Source organism: Phoxinus phoxinus, assembly GCF_949152265.1.
Source record: "Phoxinus phoxinus genome assembly, chromosome: 19".
Lineage (NCBI taxonomy): Eukaryota > Metazoa > Chordata > Actinopteri > Cypriniformes > Leuciscidae > Phoxinus > Phoxinus phoxinus.
The window spans coordinates 17,630,716-17,649,323 of record NC_136894.1 but is presented as its reverse complement, the minus strand read 5'-3'; the positions used below and the strand labels follow the sequence as shown (position 1 = coordinate 17,649,323).

Sequence of the window (18,608 nt, the reverse complement as noted above, 5' to 3'; positions counted from 1 at the left end):
CTCTCTTGTTACTGGGAGGTGGAGTCTCGTGGGTTTGTCACGATGCACGCATGCTCAAACAAGGACACAGTCTGTGTTCACAATGGCACAATGTACTGAAAACAGCATATGTTTTTATAAGTAGTATGTAAAACAATACGTAGTATGCAATGATATGCATTTTTAAACACTGTTACCACTTTATGTTTAATTCTTGCTATCATCTATAATAAATATGATAATTTGACCTTTTTATTCAAATTTTGAGAGAAAACTTGCAAGTCATATACTAAATACTATATTCAAACAGTATTTGAAACAGAATGCTACATGCATTTCAAACATTCCTATCACATGTACACTGCTGCTTATCCAGTCAGATTAGTTGGAACTATTAGTTTTATAATGTAGCCTGTGTTTAGAATATGATAGTCACGTTTTATCCTATTTAGAATTATAGAAATGGTAATTAGCAAAATAGTTAATTTGGGCCATATAATGCTACAAACAATGATTTATTTTGCGGTTACGCATTTTGGACAAAGACACTTGTTTTTCATGAAATAATCTAGGCTACTTAATAGCCTATTTGATCTCCACCCCCAATCCCCCTCACTCAGTCCCGCCATAGATCTCTCTCATCGGTAGGTGTCATCATGGAAGTTCCACAAGTCTATTGCAGTCAATGGCAGAGAAGATGGATCTATAAATCTGAAATCAGAAGTCCTCCCCCACGTCCACAGCTCCGCATCCCTATGTGAAATCCCCGCCCCTATATGACGTTCTGCCCCACACATGAAAGCTCAGACCAGAGAATGTCTAATAAGGGGAGAAGGTTCACTCTCGCTACACTTCCGGCTTCTGACTGGTTGCAGTTCCACTCTGATTCCATATGAGGGCGCTCACAGGACGAGTGCAGAATGAATGGAGGTCTATGGAGCTATACCCCTCAAAATCCACTTTTCTCAAGATATAATTTTTTGTCTAGTAATTTGAATGTTGTATTCGAAAGGAGATGCAAAGAAATTGCACATTGCTGGGTGTTAGATTTTTTAGAGTCACTTATTTGCTTTAAAAAGTCTTTCAAAATGTCAATGACGTCATACACCTCGTACGACCAGAGATACTGCTTTACGGCAATCCTTCAGTCACTGTGGTGCTTTCGCGCTCTGCACTTTCTTTTCTCTCGAGGCATCGACAACACAGCTGACACAGGTAAATACACGGGCTAGAAGAGTTTCTGCTAGAATACATTCTGTTCCCGCTTCGGATGCCATGATGCCATCAAGCGGTATCTCTGGTCGTAACCAGTCCTTCACTGACCAATCAGCGTTCATTAGCAGAATGCTAGCGTGTTATGGGCAACAACAACTCAACCTGTAAGAAATCGAAAGGATATAAGTACTCGTTCATTCAACTTTCGACCTATAACCCATGTTGAACTTGCCAAACCTACAATCAAATCTGAGATTTCTCAACGGCAATCGGCTAAAAGAGACAAATTTAGCCGTCTAGCCCCATAGACTCCCATTCATTTTGCACTCGGGGGCGATCGCCCCCAGTGGAACTCTGGTGGAACTACAACCAAAATTCGGTACAATAGGACTTAATAGGGAGTGAACAGGCTCTCCGTAGACGGGCTCTGGCTCAGACAATACATTAGGCTTGTTTGAGATGCGCCTTGCCTCGCCTGAAATGTATGCGAGAGTAGGCGGCTGAAGTGAGGGGAGGAGTGAAAAAAGTGCAGGCAAGCCGGACAGTTCTCTCTTCTCACAGTGGATCTGACACCTGTGAGATCAAAGATGGATATCGCGGGATTCACGGGATTCACGCTTGTGCACAGTGTTGCTAATAAACTGGATGTAATTTAAGTTCTGTTGCTTAAATATGAAAATAAATATAATGAACAAGACACCCAAATCACTTGTTAGGCTATATAATCCCATTCTAAATACGTGTTTATCAATCTTTTTTTTCTTTCTTTAATACATGTGTTTATATATATATATATATATATTAATTGCATAATCACATAATCCATATAGAGATCGCACTGTCAGAGAGTTTGGGAATATTCACAGATCATTTATACACATAAAACATGATATCAGAGTTTTAATATCAAACATTTTAAAAGAGAACATTACATCATGGTTGTTTAAACCAATGAGCATTAAGCTGTGTCGTCAGCAAGTCGTTTCCCATCATGCTTTTGATCCGCGCAGTCGGTGGAGAGCAACTGCGCGCAACTGCAGAATCCGACAGGTGTGCCTTGCGCTCGCGAGAGATTTTTGACATACGTCAGCATGACATCAGAGCCAGGCGGAACGCAGTCGGACACATTTCTAACCGGCATGCATCTCGCGGTGATCACCGGTGATCGGTTCTGCGCAGATTTTGCTCATCTCAAACAAGCCTATTTAGTGAAGATTGCAGAGAATCATTTGTTAACTTAAAGGGTTAGTTCACCCAAAAATGAAAATAATGTCATTAATGACTCACCCTCATGTCGTTCTAAGCCCGTAAGACCTCCGTTCATCTTCGGAACACAGTTTAAGATATTTTAGATTTAGTCCGAGATACTGGCCATGTCCATAAAGGTAATAAAAAGATCATCAAAGTAGTCCATGTGACATCAGTGGGTTAGTTAGAAGTTTTTGAAGCATCGAAAATACTTTTTGGTCCAAAAATAACACAAAATAAGACTTTATTCAGCATTGTATTCTCTCCCAGGTCTGTTGTGAATCTGCGTTCAGGACTCCGCAGTGACGCCGCTGACGTAAGACGCTGATGACGTGTTATCTGGTGCGCCCGAGCTTCGTTTACAGTCTGAGGGAGACGCACGCTATATTCAAGCTATTCTACATTGTTTGCGTGGATATAATTTTTTTAATGGTGCGTAAATGTGCATGTCGCGGATGAGACACTTTTACAGCGTGCGTTTCCCTCAGACTGTAAACGAAGCTGGGGCGCACCAGAAATACACGTCATCAGCGTCTTACGCGATCAGCGTAACTGTGAAGGATTGACAACAGACCCGGGAGAGAATACAATGCGGAATAAAGTCTTATTTTGTGTTATTTTTGGACCAAAAAGTATTTTCGATGCTTCAAAAACTTCTAACTAACCCACTGATGTCACATGGACTACTTTGATGATCTTTTTATTACCTTTATGGACATGGCCAGTATACTGTATATACAGCTTCAATTTGGGTGACCAGATGTCCCGAAAAATTCGGGACAGTCCCGAAATCTGAGCTGTTGTCCCGAATCCCGAATCCGGCCCTAATTGTCCCGAAAATTATACTTATACAAAATCTTGAATAGAACTTGTATGATAAAACATTAAAAACTGTCCGTGGAGGTTGAGTTTCTTTTTATCTTAGAAAAAAAGAAACAAAAACAGATGCCGCAGCCAAAAGCAGCCAGTGTATTATGATATATGAGCCAGCCCCCGCCGGCCGGCGGCTCATTGGCTGCGGGCTGCGGCATCTTTTTTTGTTATCTTTTATTTCTAAGATACCGAAGGCGCGAATTTAGATATGCAGCATCACTTCAATCTTTAGATGCTAATAAAACAATTTCAACTCAAATTAATGTTTCATTATGTTTAATTTATTTGACAAGTAATTTTATTTCGTTTGACCAGCAGGCGTCACCAGCGCGCGGTGTTTACAAATTTTTTTTTTAACACTACCCCCCCCCCCCCCCCCACCCCCCCACCCCCGTCCCGAATTTCAACCAATCGCATCTGGTCACCCTAGCTTCAATGGAGGGACAGAAAGCTCTCGGACTAAATCTAAAATATCTTAAACTGTGTTCCGAAGATGAACGGAGGTCTTACGGGCTTAGAACGACATGAGGGTGAGTCATTAATGACATTATTTTCATTTTTGGGTGAACTAACCCTTTAATTATCATCACACTTAAAATGTTTATTTGGCAACAACTGATTCGAACTCATCCATCATAATTCGTAGTTTTTGAGTTCCTCCTGAGATTCTCAATCCCAACAGGCTTTCAATCTTTCACTTCTTTCCAATTGAAACGTTTACATACATTGTTTGATTTCATGTAATATACTGCAACGACATCTAGTGGAGGATAATGCGATAAACGGCTCTTTGTGAGTGTATATTATAGGGCTATCATGGCGCTCCAGATTAGTAATTTATAATACAGCCCGTCTGGCAAAGATGGTGTGGTAAATGCAGCGTCTTCAAATATGTCATATAGAACAAAAATGAGATCACAAATATCTCTAATCTGGGCAACATTTAATGTGAGAACAGAAAATTATAACTGTCATTAAAAACACTAGATGGCTTCAGCCAATAGCAGCACTGAGTGAAATGTAAGAAAATATTTATTCACTTTAATACAAGTTGCAGCAAAACAAAGTCTGCAGAGGGTATGTTGAAAAATACAGTAGGCCTACACGTTACAATTTTGCACAGTGGTCATAAATAGTGATGTAAAAAACCTTTAATGTAAAATTACAACCTATGCAATGCCATTTTTTCAGTGGCACGTTGTAATTTTACATTAAAGGACACTTTTTTGTCACAAAACTAAACTTCAGACTTAACTATGACACTTTTAATTTAGTACATCAATCTTAAAATTTATTTCTGGAATAAAGTGACTCGAATATTGGAGCATTTCATGGTCACACAATTTTGATTAAACTGTTGTGTTTACAAAGTAGCTTAATTAGCCTTTACTTTTAATGTCATAACTTGTTGAGGCAATAAACTCAAAATATAGCACATTTTGATGTGTACTCAGATTGGAAGGGTTAAGTTTCATTTTACTCATGAAGGTGGAGCACTGAGCAAACAAACCAATCTGTTTTGATTCTGTCCTCCCCCTCAGTGTGGTGAAGATGGTACAGTCTGTTTCCAAATGCTCTGTGAACTGTTCAAGAGGCTGAATGCCACACACAGACTGTCTGAAGATGCCCTGATACACACCTGTTCTGTCCAAGAGAAACACGATAAACGCAGAAATGAAAACCATTTTGCTGTAGGGCTGCTCATTATTGGTAAGTGAAGCTTTTTTTAAATATTCTAAAATATTAAATCTAAAACATTAAATTGTTTATATTAGATGAGCAGTATTTAACTGATCAGTTTTCTATTTCTTTAAACATTATGTTAAATACATATTTGTTTGTTTGGTTTGAAAATAATCAATCATCTGTGTGAAGATGTTGATTATTATAGCAGTTTTAAATCCAGTTAACATTTACTTATTAGTACAGTTCCGTACAAGTAAATGACTGTGAAAATCATCTTTTAAAAAAAGGTCATTTTTTTTATTTTTTATTATGTTGTATAATAATTCTGCAGAGGCCATTTAAGACTATAATATGTAAATCTACACATTAGTGTTTTGACTAAAGGTCAGGGTTCAATCAGAATTCTGCCAAAGGCTAGTCTGCTCAGAGGACTTTATCAGTAATATATTAAAAAAGTGTATTATCTGGAAACTGATACATCAATTCAGAATTCTACTAGTAATACAATTATGTATTTGGCCTAAACTGGCATTAGCTTCCTTCCCCGTTACATTGGCTTGGCTGCTTTATTGAAATGTAATTGAAATGACCCAAATGGCAGGTTGCTTGAGAATGTATTTTTTGTATCCGTCAAACTGATAAATTCAGAAAAGAGTCAGGTAGATTTGAACTGAGATGGAATCACAATGGAATGATAATAAGTAAATATAAAGTATAAGTCATAACACAAGTAAGAAATAAAGTGCTGATAAATCCTATACCACTGTAAAGTGACACAAGTCAGAATAAAGGTGCACTTTTTTGCATGTCTATTGATATAACATTAATACAGTATAAACATATTTATCTGCTTCTTACTGAAGTCTTTTATAAAATAGAAATCTATAATCATCCCATAACTGTGTTAATTAGTGTCAAGTACAAAGAGTGCTGATGTTACAACCTACCTCACAACTTCAATAACCAAGAGGTTGTTGGACACTTAGTGATTCCCCCCCGTAGCTCAGTTCTAATTGACTAAACTGATGCTGTTATAACACTCCCTGGAATCTCCTTCTCAATGCGAGTTGTACTGCGGAATGTACATAATAATTGGGTAACACTTTATTAAAGTGTCCTTGTTGCATATGTTAGTAAACAGTAAAGTATGCATAATTACATTTAACCAACCCTCTAACAAATTCCAATCCTACCCTAACCCTAAAGTATGTGTTGCTTTATTACTCAGTACTTTAATTTTACAGCAGTAAACATTTAGAAATATCTCTCCGTATCCAGCGGATTCAGAGAACCACACAGACAAGCCTTCTCTGAGCTGCTGTTCTCCCATAGGAGAAATCTCATGATCTCTTTAACCAAATGAGTCACTGCAGAGCAGAATAAGTACTCCTCATATGCATGTGCTCAGTCTTGTCTCTTTACGCCCCACATGGTGTTCTAGAACATGCAGCTATTATCCTGTGCACTGGAGAGAAGAGCAAGAGATGCATAAATGTGCTCTTCGTACTTTTGATTCGCAGCAACATGTGGTTGTTGTGTAAGATGTCTCAGTGTGGTATTCTGGGTAATTCAGCACAGTCAGCCCACGCTTTTCCTTGCTTTGTAAGATGCTCACTCCGTGTTTACTGCCTCTTTGTGTTCACCTTGACAATACATTTAACCATCTTTCAGCCTTCCTTCAATCTGATGACACTCACTCTATAAGAGAGAACAGCTGGTTGTTGTTAACAGTGTGTAACAAACATATTAAGCAAACTAGATTTTTAAATTGTGAGTTGTTTGCCTGTGAAAAAGTTGCTGCCACAATGGTTATTTGAGCATCACTTATGCAGGGGTGGTTGCTTGGAGGTTATTTACTGGCCAAGAGTCCTAGGAGGCTCATATGATATTTTGTTATCTAGATTTGTCCCTTCAGTGTAGATCTACTTTTTCTACTCATTTTATCATCAGCAATAAATAAATTGCCTGATTGCTTAGAAGCGTATAAAGCTCCACAGATGACGTGGGGGAAAAAAGACAAGATATCGTGGCCACGAATGAAGATTTTTTTCCCTGCAACTTATTAAATAATTCCTTTGTTATATGTCATTTGTTGCCACTATCTAAATAAATCATAACAAGGGAACAAATTAGTAAAACATGGCCACAAGTTAACTAAAACGAGAAAATTAATTAATGAAACATGCCCACAAATGTATAAATTGTGGGAATTAATTCTTAATTCATGGCATTTTTTGCATATCATGTGCAGGGCTTCATAGAAAAGTAATACAAGTCGCACAGTTTGAGGTATGAATCTTGTTCATGGCACATGGTGCGGGCCTGAGTAATATTTAGGATAAAAATATGGGCAATAGGAATAACAAACACCAATAATGATAAATGTTTTTTGTTGTTTTGCCTGATAAGTTCAATCACTAGACTTCTAACATTTTCTAATGATGATGAAGTCAATTTGAGCACAAACTCTGCACACTAGTGCTGGTAGAAAAAATAAATTCACCTCACTATCGCGATTTTGTTTACGATTTTTTTTTCTTCATTATCAATATTCATTCAAATCAAATTGCTTTATTTTAGTCCTTGCTTATAGACGAGGTGGACAAAAGTTAGAAATCTGAGGGCGAGAGGGCGAAATGTGTCGTTACGTGTGTCACTTGACATAATATCGCTTTCAAGCGGACACAACAAAGCGATGTGAGACTACTAAAGAAAGCAAAATGCATCCCAAAGTCATTTGCAATCAATTGCAATGTTTCCTATACACAAATATATTTTAACTTTTACGGAAACAGTTCTGGTGGGATGCGTGGGAGATTCACTGTATCCTTTAATAGCAATGTCTCACTTCATGGATATTAATGAATGCACTGAAAGCCTCATGCTTATTTCCACTTTGTGTCAGAAATCAATGCTGAGAGAGACAGAGTAATGGAAACTTCACGTGCTATGGAAAATATTATATTTTCCACTTGTGAACTGGTATTTACCAGTGTGTTGTGTTCAAGTGCTTTTGTTGCCGTAATGTAGGGAAAAGATGGACTCACTGATACAGACCTGTAATTTGGCTAAAACAATTTTAGATTGCTTAAGTCATCTGCTACAGCAAGAAGATGATTTATCAAAACTCAAACAGTAAATAATATGCTGTATATTTTTGGTATATAACGGTATTTTTAAAACTGACACTTAATGCATTATATTACATTGTTAATGACACAACATTGCATAGGCTACAAAAACTATCCGCTAGCAGTAGCAAAAATCTTAAAATTTTGTACAATGTTTATTGTTGCTCTCAGCCATTTTGAAAACGTCAAAGGTTATCTCATCTTGGCAACTCGTGCGAGATTTTCTGGCTGGGAGACAGTGAACTCTTGGTCGTTGGAGTTAACACTCCTGTCGTAGGGGCAGGGAGGTGTTTTATTGAAGGGAGCCCTATATGTGTGTGTGACACAGGGCGTACAGTGTTTATTAGTGAGCGCTGAGAAGCGGGCACACTTTTTACACTTAAAACACCCTGGGTGTTTATTGATGGGAGCTCTAAGTGAGTGTGTGTCACTGAACGGGCAGTGTTTGTGAGTAGGGGTGAGCACTGAACAGCGGGCACATTTCCTACATTTGAAACACATGGCCCGAGACGTCTTCTGTACCTCTGTGTAGCGCTCAGCAAAGCCGTTTGCTGTTTGCGCTCAGCAAAGCCGTTTGCAGACGGGCCGAAGAGGCCGGAAGGAGACACATGCGCATCGAGGAAGGTGGCTCTGTCCGCGTCCTTCATCTCCAACAGCGTGAGCCACAAGTGTCTCTCGGTGACAGTGAGAGACGCCATGCTCCTCCCAATGGCTTGTGCAGTGGACTTGGTGGCTCGCAGAGCTAAGTCCATGGCACTTCTTAGATCTGTGAAGCTTTCAGGATCTGGGTCCGCCTCGTCCATAGAGCGGAAAAGGTTGGTCTGGTGAATTTGAAGCACCGCCATAGAGTGAAGAGCTGAAGCGGCCTGACAGGTGGCGGCATAGGCGAAACCGATGAGGGCCGAAGTAGTCCGGCAGGCTTTAGAAGGAAGAGCAGCCTTAGACTGCCATCCGGCGGACGGTGGGCAAAGGTGCGTTGCCACAGCTTCCTCGACGGGAGGAATGGACTGATATCCTTTGTCTTTCGCGCCGTCCACAGTGGAGAGCGTCGAAGAGACAGAAGTCCGTAGCCTGGCCGAAAATGGCGCCTTCCAATATTTAGACAGTTCCTCGTGCAGTACGGGGAGGAAGGGAGCGGGCCTCGAGTGAGGTGTTGAGCGGTGTCTAGAGATGAAGCAGCCGTCAAACCTGTTGGGCGCGGGCTCTTCGGGCACCGACCAATCGAGGCCGAGGTCATCCACGGCCTTGGTAAGGAGGCGGAGAAGTTCGGAGTTGATGCTGGCCCGTACTCCACTGGATTCTTGCAGCGAAGGGGCGGGGTCCGGTACGGGGCCGGAGGCGCGGAGTCCACATCGAAGATGGCTAGTCGAGCCCGCAGGGTCGACACAGTCATGGTATCGCATTCCGGGCAGCCACCCTGGGAAAGCGCGTGGTCCGCGTGGTTACGTCCCAGGCAGGAAGCGCACAGGATGTGGCAGTCCCCGTCGCTGAGAGGGGCTATACACGACCCGCATTTGGAAACACGAGGCATTTGAAACAACGCCTCGGCTCTTTTACGAAGAACGTGAGTGTCGCGGCGGCGAACACACATGGAGCAAGAGTATATAGGATATGGGCGCCGGATGCAACAGCAGAAACAGTGGCTGAAGGCGGCGAGAAGATGGCCGGCTTCCTCAGACACTTGGCTCTGCGATCTGGTCTCGCTCGATCAGATGGCTCGTCTCGCTGCAGTGCCTTTTCGACGGCGCAGGCTTCTTCCAGAGATCCAGCGATGTGAAGTGAACACTTTGCTGAAGAGATGAAAAATCAAAGTGCATTCTATCGGGATCTGGCTTATAAAGGCATAAGCCACGCCCATTCTGGCGGGCCATGACGACTGAGGGCACCAGTGCCCTCATTGGTGCTTACGTCACGGGCAGCCCATTGTTGTTGGTCAGGCACACCTGGATTAATCAGTTTGTTCAATAATGGCAGACAGGAAACACAGGAGCTGGCTAAAGTTCAGGAAGTAGTGCAGCTGTGCATAATGTCCATTGTATCAGAAAGCAATAATGCTTAATTTGGCCATCACTACCAATAGGCGCACAAGCTGCCTCGCCTAGGTCTGCTCGCTGCAGCAATACAATACAAAATTAAGGACAATTTTTGGCTTCAGTATTCTTCAGAAAAGGGATTTTCCCATAGCGTAAGCTAGCTTACGCAACACGAGAGTACTCTCGTAAGAGAAACTGATCTCAAAACTCAATTATTTACACGCTCTGCTAACTGATTGTATACTTTAAATTTCAGATCCATGCATGCCTTACTTTGGTTTTCTTTCATATGATCACTCTCTGTCTGCTCGTTCATGTTTTTTTCATGTTCATGCAGGATCACATGACTATGGAAGGGGATCACATGACAGACATGAATCAAGAACATGAAAAAAAAATCATGACAGTGAAATTTGACATGTTCTTAACAGGCTTTGTGAGATTCACTCAGAGACTTGAACTGTAATATCAATGTAGGGTGATCACCACTAACATAACATGCAGTGCATTTCCCAACTTGCGACAGAATGCCTGTATTACTGTACTTCCATACAGTATGTGTTTACGATGTGTGTGCATTGCTTTCCCCCGCATTCATTCATCCATCAATCCCTCCATCCAGTCTGTGTATTTTAATCTTCTTACTAATTTATAAAGATGCTCAGAGGCAAACTGATTTTTGCCACAGGGCAAACACAAGCCTGATAACCCTTGTTCTGCGTCTATGCCATATGCAGTGCCAATGCTTTGAGCCAGATGGCATCTCATGGCTGGTGCACATATGCTAAATGATTCATGAGTCATTGCAACCACCCAGTACACGCACAAGAGAGAACTAAAACATTCAGAATTATAGTTATTAGGACTGTGGTCTATTGTCTGGATTAATACTACAAAATAAGAGATTGTAATATTTGAATATATTTTATTGTGCCTCACCAAGAAATACATTCTCTGTGTATATCCAGAATGTAAATGTAATTGATTGTTTTAATGTCTGTCTGTGTGTGTGTGTGTGTGTGTGTGTGTGTGTGTGTGTGTGTGTGTGTGTGTGTGTGTGTGTGTGTGTGTGTGTGTGTTTGTGTGTGTGTGTGTGTGTGTGTGTGTGTGTGTGTGTGTGTGTGTCTAATTGAGATACATTTTAGCCAGGGGTATGAAGTTTCTCACTAATCTGTCAGAAATCTATACAGAAAAATTGTAAAAAACAGACTCTGATCATTCACGCTTAGAAAGAGAAAAAGAGAGAATGTGAGAAGGTGAGTGAAAAAAAAAGTTAAATAGACAGAGAGACGTCTAATCCATCCCAGAGGGTCAATTTAATACCCTCTTTATTTCTCTCTGTATATCTCCCTGTCCGATGCTTACACACTATCTGTATTTTTTAACCTTTTAGTTCACCTTTTATAATTGTAAAAAAAATAATTTTTTTTGCAAATATTCCAGTGGCATCATCACTCTGTATGGGAGATTTTCAAACTGTAAACTTTGAAGTATAAAGTTTCTAAAAACAAAAATAGTTTTTCTTTCTACCCTACTCACTTATGGACTGCTGGCCGTCCAACTTCTCTGCCTTTTGCAGAAGGACCATTCACTGGAGGACCACACTCTGGGCTTTTTAGATCTATCCAGAGTGTGCCCACAGATCTCTGAGAGGATTTTGCCACACATAGAGATATAAACAACATTAAAAACTTGATTTTCACAAGAGGGGGTCTTTCATTCTCAAGTTAGTTTCCCTGGTTGTTACCAGTTTCCACACCTGTACCGTTTTATCCTTGATTACACTCCTCATGTATGCCCTGTGTTTTTTTGAAGGTAATATGATGCCATAAATAATTGCATGCGCAGGGTAAGATTTGTGAAAGTGTACATAAATTGCAATCGTAAATAATATTTGCGTGTGCAAGAGAAGGTTTGTAAATGTGTAAATCGCCTTTCAAGTGTAAGAAAAACATATTTGCAGCATTTTACTGTTATTCGTAAGTGTAATGCATGTATTGTGAAACTGCAGCTTCATGCTTATGTAACGGAGGCCAGCTAGTAGTCGCTGTGTGAGTAAACCTCACTCCTCTGATCTCAATAGGCACTCTAGCGACAGATGCTAGAGGCTGCAGTTTTTAGCCTCTTTGAAGAACCGGGTTCGAAGCCCGCACAGAGCGGGGCAAGTAGGACCCGGGTGGAGGGGTTACACTTACACAAAATAAATATGATCTGTAATCTTCTGACTTTTTATTTTTCCTCGCTTACACTTTTGGCACGTTTTTTTTCCGCACAAATATGGGCAAAAGCATTGGCATACACCTTTGTGTAAAAAAAATAAACTGTTGTCTGTTAAATAAACTGTCTAAATGACTTGTGTTCAGGCACCACCAGTCCGCCCCAGCTCGAGCCAGCCTGGGCTCCTCGTCCGCGACAGGCAGGTCTTCTGCCTCGGCTGAAGAAGCCGCCTCCTGTTCCTCCATCAGCCTCAGCTGCTCTTCGCTATATTGCGGCTCGTAAAGGTAGCCACGAACATCAGTCGAGCATCAGACTTTCGAAATCCCCTTCTTCCATATCATATTGAGTACCTTCCACCATTGTCTTAACTTCACATCTGGCTCCACAGCGCCTTTTAGCTTAGCTGGCTCCACAGCGCCTGTTAGCTTAGCTTCCAAACAAGATGGTGGATATTGCTTTTATTTACTGCAAGTGAAGTCCCACCCACTGATCTGTAATAGGTCTCTAGTGTTTGTAGTCTCAACCCCTCTACAAAGATATGTGACTTCCTGCTTAGAATGACTCAAAATTAAGATTTTTATATCATTATAAGCAGGAACTGCAACGCTGAAATCTGTATTTCTCCCGTTTCAGGGGAAAATGAGGGAATGATGCACGACCTTTCAAAAATATGACTGGGTTTCTAACAGTACAAAGCTTGGTGCTGGTCATATAATTAGAATATAATGAAAAAGTTGATTTAATTCAGTAATTCCATTCAAAATGTAATACTTGTATATTATATTCATTCATTACACACAGACTCATATATTTCAAATGTTTATTTATTTTAATTTTTATGATTATAACTGACAACTAATGAAAATTCCAAGTATCTCAGAAAATTAGAATATTACTTAAGACCAATACAAAAAAGGATTTTTAGAAATGCTTGCCAACTGAAAAGTATGAACATGAAAAGCATGAGCATGTACAGCACTCAATACATAGTTGGGGCTCCTTTTGCCTGAATTACTGCAGCAATGCGGCGTGGCATGGAGTCGATCAGTCTGTGGCACTGCTCAGGTGTTATGAGAGCCCAGGTTGCTCTGATAGTGGCCTTCAGCTCTTCTGCATTGTTGGGTCTGGCGTATCTTATCTTGAACACCAGCAGATGACATGGCACCCCAAAACATCACTGACTGTGGAAACTTTACACTGGACTTCAAGCAACGTGGATTCTGTGCCTCTCCTCTCTTCCTCCAGACTCTGGGATCTTGATTTCCAAATGAGATGCAAAATTAGCTCTCTTCAGAAAGGGACTTTGGTACACTGTGCTTTATTAAATCCAGAGTCAACGCAGCTGTCTACCAGGACATTTTCAGAGCACTTCATGCCTCCTTCATTTTCCAGCAGGATTTGCACCTGCCCACACTGCCAAAAGAACCAAAACCTGTTTCAATGACCATGGTATTACTGTGTAATTACTGTGTGATTTCATGCAATATTCAAATTTTCTGGGATTTTGACTTCGTGGGTTTCATAAGCTGTAAGCCATAATCATCAAAATTATAACAAATAAAGGCTTGAAATATCTCACTTTGCATGTAATGAGTCTATATAATATATTATTCACCTGTTAAGTTGAATTCTTGAAATAAATCAACTTTTTGAAGATATTTTAATTATATGACCAGTACCTGTAATGCAAATGGGTGAAGTGTCAATCTATGTAAACTAGGAGAGTGTGTCTGAGCCCTGAACATTATCAGGAAGGCAATTGAAGGGTTATGATAAGGGTTTGGTTTAGGGATACTTACATGTAATTATGCATAAATTACTGTTATTACTAAGTACATATAACGTGTAACAAAGGCACTGTAAAGAAAAAAGTGTTACTTTTTTCATGACAGGAAGTTTTTGTGTAAATGGACGATTTAAGTCGGTGCTTTACATTTTCCCATCCGTGGATGATAATGAGGCGGTTGCCATGGAAGCAGAACAAGAGGACGAGACACATGCACATGTCATCATTCTATAAATAGAGGGACAGTAATTAAAAACCTTTAACCGAACGTCTTTAACATTATGGGATTGCGGGGGTATTAATAATTCACACTGTACTGCTTGCAGCCTGTGATATGAATTTTTTTGTTTGTTTTATTTTTAATTAGTTTTATATGTTTATTTTGGATGAATGTAAGAGTTTAATCACCTTTCGCCAATATAGATAAAGATGTATATGCTTTATACAATACAGATTGTTTCCAAACAGCTTCACAGTAATAAACAGAAAAATAACCGAATCAATGAAACTGTAATCATTTAGATTTGTTTTCACTGTTCTCTTCCTGTTTTGCTTTAAAAGCTTTAAAGTCCCCCTATAGTCAATCATTTTATCCCTTAAAACTCATCTTTGATCGCCAAAATGACATATTTAAAAGTTTTTTCCTGTGAAAAAAAATATTATAAGCCTTAAGATTGCTTCAATGTAACTCTACACCCTTGCTTTATTTATAATACACAAAACCATGAATATGCGAATTAGTCCTGTCTCCACTCACTCACACTCGCTCAACTTTACTCAAGTTACTGTACACTGTAAAAAAATTCCGTAAAAATACGGTACAATGTACCATATTAATTTGAAGGAATTTTCCGTATTTGTCTTTTACAGGACTTTTACCCGTATTTTGAATTACGCGTTGCATTGTGGGAACTAGAACCTGATCGGCGCGAAAAGTTTGAGACGCAACCGCCATTACACACGCAGATGACCGCGGCCAAAGTTGCTTTATAAAGTCGGATTTCGGATGTGTGGAAGTTATTCTGACACTTCTGTGGTAAAAAACTAAAATTATATTTAGCTAAATGTCAAATAAGCTGTTTACGTAATGTTATTTGGTTGCCACCCGGCTTGTTAGGCAAATGAATGTCGGAGCCGTCGCGTTTATCATTTTATGCTTATCGTCACACATTGAAATATTTATTTCACACTCGTGGAAGTTCCTCTGGTTGTATGTGTTATAGTGTCCTCGTTGTAACTGGTTTATTGGCTTTTATTTGGTCGGTGATGCGGTTTATTTCGTGCCGAGCGCACCCGTTCACCAGGATGAAGTGCAGTAACGTTACTCGTGTTTTTGGAGCAGTTTAATGGCTTCAAACAAAAGCCACCAGATAAAATCGTCGAGAAAAGTAAAGGCCATTTAAGACTTGATTTAAAAGGCATGAAGATACAACGTGAAGACTGTGTGTGAAGATGCAGTACAGCTGGATAAAGGAAAACACCACATTTTCTTCCAAATGAGGTACGTTAATGTTATGTTTACGTTAGACTTTTTATTGTCTTGTTTTTGTTTTAGACGACACACAGACATTATACACACACGACACATATGACTTTAAACCCTTAATAATGACCTTGAAAGAATAATTTAACATGACTGCTATTATACTTTATTATAGTTTGTTTCATAGTTTCTGTTGTTTTCTTATCTATTGACAGGACTTTCCTGATGTAAGTTACTGTGCATCCCAAGCACTACCCTGCATGCTCCTTATGGGTTTGTATTTTGTTTTATTAGTATTTTATTATTATTAATCATTATGAGTTCTCAATATTGGCAAAACACATTTAAATTTAAAGTCTGAGGAAAAATGTTTATAGAAAAAGTTGGTTGCTGAATAGCCTACCCCCTTCAAAGATTTTTACGCTTATAGGTCAGTAGAAAAGCATTTTATAAGGAAGATTTAAACAACTGTTTTTGGAGCGGTTTTCTGAAGTGGTCGTGTAATGTTTTTCATTTTGTAATATCTTATTTGTTTAAGGTGATGGGCTTTCAGGATTGCTGTCATTCAATAAGTTATTATTGACCACATCTCCTACCCTATTGAGGCAGTGAGCTACAAAATGGCACTTATCCTGGAGTTCATAAAGGTAAGCAACACATTTTTAATGAATTTATTTATAGAGCATGTTGTTGTGTTACTGTTTATAATTGAAAATAATGAAACATATAAGGTATAGTTGAGCAGACAAGCTAACATAACATGCAATTGGAGTCCACTGGAAACAGAAGTCTTAGCATTTAATACAGTGTTTGAATTTGAAAGAATTAGGGATGGCAGTTGATAATTTAACGAACGTAAAATACTGTACGATTATTTTTCAACCTCAACCTGGTCTGCATGATACTTTGTAGTTCAATTTCCTTCATTTAATTTCGTGTGTAGCTAAAAACATATATTTTTTTTCTTATGCAACTTTCCTGTGCAGAAATCCTGAATGAAGGTCGAAAAGGCTGAGATGAAGGAAACCAAACGTCTACACATTCCTCCAAGACTGCTGAAGTTCCTGTATGAACAACTGAAAATCCATGTAAAGTTTAAAGGGATAGTTCACTTTGAAATTACATTTTGGTGTGTTTTAGCTTACCTGAAGTGCATCCAAGATGTAGGTGTCTTTGTGTCCGCAGTAGTTTCAATTTTGATATTTTTAGGTCAAACCATTCTTGTCTGTCAGTCATATAATGCAGGTATATAGGTACTGTCTCCAAAACCATGCAGAGAAAAGTCCAAATTAAAAAATGCCCCATCGTAAGTGCACATTGATGGCCTAAGACACGAAACAAGCGGTTTGTGTGAGAAAACGAACAGTATTTATATTGTTTTTATCTCTTTTACACAACGACGTCCATCTGATCTGTTTACGTAGTCTGCGTAAGCGCCGTAAAGCTCCGGAAGTGATCTCTCCCGGATGAGTTCGCGCGAGCTTGCGGAAATGTATTTTTTTACATCGGTTTAAACATCCCGGATAAGTGCAAACTAGTACCATTTATATTAGCCATCCTACCTACAATCTCTGTTCTGTGCATAGGTTCTGGTGTAAACAATGAGTGACGTCCACACGCAAGAGATCACTTCGCCTTCCGGCGCTTACGCAGACTAAGTAAACAGATCACTTGGACGTCGTTGTGTAAAAGAGATAAAAACGATATAAAAACTGTTCGTTTTATCACACAAACCGCTTGTTTCGTGTCTTAGGCCATCAATGTGCACTTACGATGGGGCATTTTTTAATTTGGACTTTTCTCTGCATGCTTTTGGAGACAGTGCCTATATACCTGCATTATATGACTGACAAGAACGGTTTGACCTAAAAATATCAAAATTGAAACTACTGCGGAGACAAAGACACCTACATCTTGGATGCACTTCAGGTAAGATAAAACATACCAAAATTTAATTTCAAAGTGAACTATCCCTTTAAGCTTTTGTCAAATCTCAAAATGGACCTTTAACTGAACATACCGAAGAAGGAAATTTTTTCACGGAAGTTGTTCACTCCAAAATTAAAATAATGTCATTTATTACTCGCCCTCCTGATGTTCCAACCCTGCAAGACTTTAGTTCATCTTCAGAACAAAAATGACGATTTTTTTTTATGAAATCTGAGAGCTTTCTCTTCCTCTGTTGACAGCTTACGCAACTACCACTTTCAAGCTCCAGAAAGGTAGTAAAGACATCATTAAAGTAACATGGTGTCCTAACCAGATGCGATAAGATTCTAGCAACAAGCTGTTTTTCAGCGATCTATATTTTGTGAGAAAAGATGTTTTTTTTCTTCACACAAAACATTTGTGCACATTTATTTCATAAATTTGAGGTTAAACCACTGGAGTCACATGGATTACATTTATGTCTGTATACCTTTCTGAACCTTGAAATTGGTAGTTGCGTAAGATGTCAATGGAGGGACAGAAATCTCTCCGATTTCCTCAAAAATATCTTAATTTTTGTTATGGAGACGAATGGAAGTCTTGTGGGGCGTGGAACAACATGAGCGTGAGTAATTAATGACAATTTAAATTTTTTGGTGAACTAACACTTTAAGGAATATGGTGTTCTCTTACAGAAAAATGGCATTAACACTAACATTTCACTCTACTATTGACTAAGTCTAAAGCTATTTTTAATGATAAAAGCAGCAGACCTGTATTCGTATTGCATTTGTTTTTGTTTCTTTCTGTATTGTATTTGTATTGTATTGCATTTGAAAATGTTTTGAATCTTGACTTTCACAGTTAAGTTTTTTTTCAAAGAATTTTGTGAGCTATTTGGTGCAACACCAATATTGTGCAAGTACCTGCTCATGTTTTCTTTTTTTAATTCTGTCTCTTGTTTGTTTAATGTCTAAACTTATTCCACAATACAAGCACTTTTTAATGGGTCTTTGTACATTGTTTCA

The 18,608-nt window shown here is 39.2% G+C and overlaps 1 protein-coding gene and 1 long non-coding RNA gene across 4 annotated transcripts in view; both read left to right on the top strand.

Annotated features, from left to right (window-relative positions):
- Nucleotides 1-4,900: 4,900 nt before the first annotated feature.
- LOC306986787 (cAMP-dependent protein kinase inhibitor beta-like) overlaps nucleotides 4,901-18,608 on the top strand; it is a 30,998-nt gene continuing 17,290 nt past the window's right edge. The window contains exons 1-2 of one of the 2 annotated variants that reach the window (XM_079590423.1): nucleotides 4,917-5,025; nucleotides 12,529-12,666. The gene's annotated coding sequence lies outside the window, so the exon portion shown is untranslated. Of the gene's footprint in view, nucleotides 5,026-12,528; nucleotides 12,667-18,608 lie in introns of both variants that reach the window. The other variant, XM_079590424.1, reaches the window with a different exon arrangement.
- LOC306987246 lies at nucleotides 14,964-16,820 on the top strand. Of its 2 annotated transcripts, XR_013795123.1 has the most exons (5): nucleotides 14,964-15,204; nucleotides 15,532-15,669; nucleotides 15,867-15,924; nucleotides 16,190-16,298; nucleotides 16,638-16,820. It is a non-coding gene; the product is annotated as an uncharacterized lncRNA (long non-coding RNA). The 2 variants fall into 2 exon arrangements; XR_013795124.1 differs by lacking the exon at nucleotides 14,964-15,204 and having other exon boundaries at nucleotides 15,308-15,669.